This window comes from Aegilops tauschii, chromosome 3 (assembly GCF_002575655.3).
Source record: "Aegilops tauschii subsp. strangulata cultivar AL8/78 chromosome 3, Aet v6.0, whole genome shotgun sequence".
NCBI lineage: Eukaryota > Viridiplantae > Streptophyta > Magnoliopsida > Poales > Poaceae > Aegilops > Aegilops tauschii.
Window position 1 is genome coordinate 598,109,326 of NC_053037.3, and position 6,000 is coordinate 598,115,325.

Sequence of the window (6,000 nt, forward strand, 5' to 3'; positions counted from 1 at the left end):
GGATACTAGGGATCAAACCCTAACAAAACTAACTCGATTACGTGATAAATCTTATCCAACCCATCACCGTCCAGCAAGCCTACGATGGAATTACTCACGGACGGCCGTGAGCATCATGAAATTGGTGATGGAGGATGGTTGATGATGACGACAGCGACGGGGTCCCCTCTCCGGAGCCCCGAACGGACTCCAGATCAGCCCTCCCGAGAGAGATTAGGGCTTGGCGGCGGCTCCGTATCGTAAAACCCGATGAATCCCTCTTTCTGATTTTTTTCTCCCCGAACACGAATATATAGAGTTGGAGTTGAGGTCGGTGGAGCACCAGGGGGCCCATGAGGCAGGGGCGCGCGCCCAGGGGGTAGGCGCGCCCCCACCCTCATGGACAGGGTGTGGCCCCCCTGGCCTTGATTCTTTCGCCAGTATTTTTTATTATTTCCAAAAATAATCTCCGTGAAGTTTCAGGTCTGCACAAAAATAACACCATGGCAATTCTGCTGAAAACAGCGCCAGTCCGGGTTAGTTCCATTCAAATCATGCAAGTTAGAGTCCAAAACAAGGGAAAAGGTGTTTGGAAAAGTAGATACGACGAAGACGTATCAACTCCCCCAAGCTTAAACCTTTGCTTGTCCTTAAGCAATTCAGTTGATAAACTGAAAGTGATAAAGAAAAACTTCTACAAACTTGTTGTTGTAAATATGTAAAGCCAACATTCAAGTTTTCAGCAAAGATTATGACTAACCATATTCACAATAACACTTAGGTCTCATGTTTACTCATATCAATGGCATAATCAACTAGCGAGCAATAATAATAAATCTCGAATGACAACACTTTCTCAAAACAATCATAATATGATATAACAAGATAGTATCTCGCTAGTCCTTTCTGAGGCTGCAAAACATAAATGCAGAGCACCTTTAAAGATCAAGGACTGACTAAATATTGTAATTCATGGTAAAAAAGATCCAGTCATAGTCATACTCAATATAAATTAATAGTAATGGATGCAAATGACAACAGTGCTCTCCAACTGGTGCTTTTTAATAAGAGGGTGATGACTCAACATAAAAGTAAATGGATAGGCCCTTCGCAGAGGGAAGCAGGGATTTGTAGAGGTGCCAGAGCTCGATTTTTGAAATAGAGATAAATAATATTTTGAGTGGTATACTTTCATTGTCAACATAACAACCGAGAGATCTCGATATCTTCCATGCTACACACATTATAGACGGTTCCCAAATAGAATGGTAAAGTTTATACTCCCCCTCCACCAACAAACATCAGTCCATGGCTTGTCCGAAACAACGGGTGCCTCCAACTAACAACAATCCTGGGGGAGTTTTGTTTGCAATTATTTTTATTTGATTTGCTTAGAGCATGGGACTGGGCATCCCGGTGACCAGCCATTTTCTCGTGAGTGAGGAGCGGAGTCCACCCTTCTTGAGAATAACCCGCCTAACATGGAAGACACAGACAACCCTAATTGATACATGATCTATTCGATCATACAAAACATAATTTCATTTGAAGATTTAGAGTTTGGCACATACAAATTTACTTGGAACGGCAGGTAGATACCGCATATAGGAAGGTATGGTGGACTCATATGGAATAACTTTGGGGTTTAAGGGATTGGATGCACAAGTAGTATTCCCGCTTAGTACAAGTGAAGGCTAGAAAAAGACTGGGAAGCGACCAGCTAGAGAGCGACAACAATCATGAACATGCATTAAAATTAATAAACATTGAGTGCAAGCATGAGTAGGATATAATCCACCATGAACATAAATATCGTGGAGGCTATGTTGATTTTGTTTCAACTACATGTGTGAACATGTGCCAAGTCGAGTCACTCGAATCATTCAAAGGAGGATACCACCCTACCATACCACATCACAATTATTTTAATAGCATGTTGGCACGCAAGATAAACCATTATAAACTCCTAGCTAATTAAGCATGGCATAAGCAACTATAATCTCTAATTGTCATTGCAAATATGTTTATTCATAATAGGCTGAATCAGGAACGATGAACTAATCATATTTACAAAAACAAGAGAGGTCGAGTTCATACCAACTTCTCTCATCTCAATCAGTTCATCATATCTCGTCATTATTGCCTTTCACTTGCACGACCGAACGATGTGTATAATAATAGTAGTGCACGTGCATTGGACTAAGCTGGAATCTGCAGGCATTCAATTCAAGGGAGAAGACAAGGTAATATGGGCTCTTGGTTAAATCAACAATAATGCATATAAGAGCCACTTCAATATTTTCATTATGGTCTTCTCCTATCGACCCCCAAAGGAAAGAAAAGAAATAAAACTATTTACACGGGAAAGCTCCCAACAAACAAAAGAAGAACATGAAATCTTTTTGGGTTTTCTTTTAATTACTACTACTACAAGCAAGAAAGTAAACTAGCTAAAAGCTACAACTAATTTTTTTGGTTTTTCTTAAGGTTTTTCAAACACACAAGGAGAAAGCATAAAAAGGGAAAATAAACTACCATGGATAGTACAATGAAAAAGTATGAGCACCGACAACTAGCATGAGTGTGTGAACATGAATGTAATGTCGGTGAGAAATACGTACTCCCCAGGCTTTTGGCCGAAGTTGGTCTATTGCCACGGCTAGCCTGGCGGATATGTAAAGTTGTAATTGGGGTCATACTGAGAAGGAGCCTCGGGTTGCCACTGGTTGGCAACCTCCTCCGGATCCCACTGGTAAACAGACTGTCGTGAAAATCAAATTGTGGTTCCGGCTCTATAGCTGGTGTGGGGTTTTGGTAGGCGTGAATGACCTCCGGCGGAACAAGGTACTTGCCTATAGATAAGTCAAACAAAGAAGGAGCCGACAAAGTAATAATCTCAGGGGGAATTTTATCAAATATCAGTTTGTACTTAAGCGTCTTTTCCCTATTCTTAATGATAAAATCATGTGCTACCATACTCTTATAGTCTAGAAAAACTGGGGGCAACAACTTTTCTTCTTTCTCATAATGCCTAATAGGTATGTTAAAATGTGAAGCGAGGCGCGAGGCGAAAATACCTCCCAAGATGGGACCCTTCGTGCGGTTGAGATTTAACCGCTTCGCAACCATAGCGCCCATACTAAATGTGTCATCACGGAACAAGGCATGGCACAAAATGACAATATTAGGGGCACTAAGGTTGCCACAGCTCCTGCGACCAATTAAGCATCTACTAGAAAATATTGCAAAGTAACGTAGAACAGGAAAGTGTATGCTAGTAATTCTTGCGTCGGAAACCTTCCTCGTTTCCCCTACAGCAATTGTATCAATAAACCCCTCCACATCGTTACGATGTGGTTCCTCTACGCTGCCCGAAAAGGGCAACTTGCAAATCTCACAAAATTCATAGAGGGACATCTCCTTATACTCATCATATAAATAGAAATCCACCAAAGGTGGTGACCTCCTAGCATGGAAATGAAATTTTTGCACAAAAATATTAGTGAGTAGGAGATACTGTTTGCGTTGGTCGCGGAGGAAGTCGGTGAGGCCTGCATTCTCAGCCAACTCATAAAAATCATCATAAATCCCGGCTGCTCTCAAGAAATCATCACAAGGCCATTCACACGGCCGAACCTCCGTGGTGCGAGGGAGATTATATTTGGGCCTCTTGTCTTCTTCACTTTGCTTATCCTTCGAGCTTCGGCTCGAAGAGCCCCTCAAAAATTTCTTCATCATTTTCTGAAAATTTCTGAAGCTTTTAATAACTTCAAATAAAAGCGAACCAAACTCAACAAAATTGATAGCAACTACTCCCACAAGTGCCTGGAGACTATATCATGCATTAGAACTACTTGGGACCAAATAAATTTGACATGCAAGCTCAAGAACAGGGTCACCTAAGCAGCAAAAATTTGCAATAAATAAAGCACTAGAACAAAAACTAATTGGACCATTGGAGGAGTCACATACCATAGAACAATCCCCCAAAGCAGTTTTGTGAGTGGAGCTTTGGGCTAGGAGATCGAAGATGGTAGCAAGATGAGCTAGAACTCGTGCTTGAGCTGGCTGGTGATTTTTTGGGAGGAAGAAGAAGTGTGTGGGTGCAGGAATAAGTGGAGGGGGGCCACCAGGGGCCCACGAGGCAGGGGGCGCGCCCTGGACCCTCGTGGCCAGGTGCTTTCTCCCCCTGCTATGTTCTTAGTGCCAGATATTCTCAAATATTCCAAAAAAAATCATGTTCCACTTTCGGGGCATTTGGAGAACTTTTATTTTTGGGGTATTTTTTTATTGCACGGATAAATCAGAAAACTGATAGAATATACTATTTTTTCTTTACTTAATCTAAATAACAGAAAGTAAAAGGAGGGTACAGAAGGTTGTGCCTTCTAACTTCATCCATCTCATGCTCATCAAAAGGAATCCACTAACAAGGTTGATCAAGTCTTGTTAACAAACTCATTCCGAATAACATGGAACCGGAGAAATTTTGAAAACACTATGTTACCTCAACGGGGATATGCACATCCCCAACAATAAGAACATCATATCTCTTTTTGACAGTAGGAAGAGGAAATTCAAAACCTCCAATAGTAATAGTTGAAAATTTTCCAATAGAATTGATACTGTGGACTTGAGGTTGTTTCCTCGGAAAGTGTACCGTATGCTCATTACCATTGACATGAAAAGTGACATTGCCTTTGTTGCAATCGATAACAGCCCCTGTAGTATTCAAAAAGGGTCTTCCAAGAATAATAGACATACTATCGTCCTCGGGAATATCAAGAATAATAAAGTCCGTTAAAATGGTGACGTTTGCAACCACAACAGGCACGTCCTCACAAATACCGACATGTATAGCAGTTGATTTATCGGCCATTTGCAAAGAAATTTCAGTAGGTGTCAACTTATTTAAATCAAGTCTACGATACAAAGAGAGAGGCATAACACTAACACCGGCTCCAAGATCACATAAAGCAGTTCTAACATAGTTTCTTTTAATGGAGCATGGTATAGTTGGTACTCCTGGATCTCCAAGTTTCTTTGGTATTCCACCCTTAAAAGTATAATTAGCAAGCATGGTGGAAATTTCATCTTTCGGTATGTTTCTTTTATTTGTAACAATATCCTTCATATACTTGGCATAAGGATTCATTTTAAGCATATCAGTCAAACGCATACGCAAAAAGATAGGTCTAATCATTTCAGCAAAGCGCTCAAAATCCTCATCATCATTTTTCTTGGATGGTTTAGGAGGAAAAGGCACGGGTTTCCGAACCCATGGCTCTCTTTCTTTACCGTGCTTCCTAGCAACAAAGTCTCTCTTATCATAACGTTGATTCTTTGATTGTGGGTTATCAAGATCAACAACAGGTTCAATCTCTACATCATTATCATTGCTAGATTGAGCATCAACATGAACATCATCATTAACATTATCACTAGGTTCATGTTCATTACCAGATTGTGTTTCAGCATCAGAAATAGAAATATCATTGGGATTCTCAGGTGTGTCAACAACAGGTTCACTAGCAGCATGCAAAGTCCTATCATTTTTCTTTTTCTTCTTCTTAGAAGGACTAGGTGCATCTATATTAGTTCTCTGAGAATCTTGCTCAATTCTCTTAAGGTGGCCTTCAGGATACAAAGGTTCCTGAGTCATTTTACCCCCTCTAGTCATAATTCTAACAGCATTATCATTTTTCTTACTATTTAATTCATTGAGCAAATCATTCTGAGCTTTAAGTACTTGTTCTACTTGAGTGGTAACCATAGAAGCATGTTTACTAATGAGTTTAAGTTCACCTTTAGCTCTAGACATATAATCACTCAAGTGTTCAATCATATAAGCATTGTGTTTCAGTTGTCTACCAAATAAGCATTAAAATCTTCTTGCTTAACCATAAAATTATCAAACTCATCTAAGCATTGGCTAGCAAACTTAGTAGGAGGGATTTCAGCTTTATCATATCTATAGAGAGAATTTACCTTTACTACCCGTGTCGGGTTATCAACACCATG